The 1,504-nt window shown below is 41.1% G+C and overlaps 1 protein-coding gene across 1 annotated transcript in view; it reads left to right on the top strand.

Moving 5' to 3' along the window:
• The window catches only part of LOC126407591 (DNA polymerase III subunit epsilon-like), a 62,022-nt gene that overhangs the window by 24,237 nt on the left and 36,281 nt on the right, over nucleotides 1-1,504 (top strand). The window lies entirely within an intron of this gene.

Below are 1,504 nucleotides of genomic sequence, written 5' to 3'. Positions count from 1 at the left end.
GGGCTGGGACCTCTCATGTAAACTACCTGGAAAGACTTTAATTCTGAATGATTTCATTCAGATTTATTTCATTCCGAATGAGAAGCCATCATGTAACTGCACCCACTGTTGTAGCAGCTGGAGGCAGCTTTTTGGGCTGGGCCCTACAGGCACTGGGACCGAGCTACGAATGAACTCCGAATGATTTCATCCAGATTTATTTCATTCCGAATGAGAAAGAACAAAAATAGTTTGAGGATCGCACACAGATATGTCCGTCCGCAGATCAAAAGTTTTTAATGAAGCCTTTCAAGCAATTTTAAGGACAAAGCGCTTTCGGCCGTCCGGCCTTCATCAGTGTGAGTTAGGTAACTCACACTGATGAACCTCAAACTATTTTTGTTCTTTCTGGATATTTATTTGGACTACGCACCAGGAGGGTCAGAGCGCAGTGGTAACTTTGAACGATTCCGAATGAGAAGCCATCATGTAACTGCACCCACTGTTTTAGCAGCTGGAGGCAGCTTTTTGGGCTGGGCCCTACATGCACTGGGACCGAGCTACGTTGCTAACTCCCTTGTTAACTATTGTTAGCTCTGACTTCCTGATACAGGTCTGATTCAGTGAAATTCTCTTTTTATGCTTTTACTTTCTATTTACGCTTCATGCTGTTGCAACTCTTTTAAAATCTTACTTGACTTCAGAGCCTGGTCACTCCAAAGTCGTCGAAATCTGGCACTTGGGCAGTGACTTGTGGTGTTAGACAATGATGAAAAAAGGCGTCCTTTGACATTGACATGATACACGGCCAGTTGCAGTTGTAGTTTAACGGTGCCTGGTGGTGTCAGGGGGAAACGTGACGGGACAAGGACAAAAGTTAAAATGGCGAAAGTGAATGGGTTCAACAAATACCAACTTTCACCCAAAACCTACGGCGCTGCTGCCGTAGGTTTTGGGTCCGACCTGGGCGAACCGCTGTCTGGTGGGAAAACTTCATAAATGATGTTGTTCTATCTGAGGAGTGGCATGAGAATTTCAGGATGTCACCGTCATTGCTGCTGTCTCTCTCCAAATATCCGTATTTATGTGGGTCCATGTAAATGAAAAGTTTTACTAAAAACGGCCAGGTGTGCACAATATTATTTTTGAAAACAGAGATTATTTAGAATTTATTTTTTAGAAATACCCGGCTATGTGTAAACTCAGCATGTATGTAAACGTTAAATTTCCTGTGTATCTTGAAAGAAGAGAACTTGACATGGTGTCCCAGAACGTCAACAACCAACGCACCCAGGGTACCTTGCATGTTGTATGTGGACACAGAAAGTCCATGACCAAATGTTAACATGTGACAAGATCGGAGTGAGAATGTGTTGGATTTTATGATTTATAGTTTTATGATTTTATAAATAATTTCTGTTGTATGTCCATTAAATCTATTTTAATGTAAAGCACTCAGTTCTTATAATGCCCTTATTGTAAAGCACTGATTTATTATTATTATTATTTACTCATTAGTTTATTT

Source organism: Epinephelus moara, chromosome 20 (assembly GCF_006386435.1).
Source record: "Epinephelus moara isolate mb chromosome 20, YSFRI_EMoa_1.0, whole genome shotgun sequence".
NCBI lineage: Eukaryota > Metazoa > Chordata > Actinopteri > Perciformes > Serranidae > Epinephelus > Epinephelus moara.
This window is presented reverse-complemented; position numbering and strand designations above follow the sequence as displayed.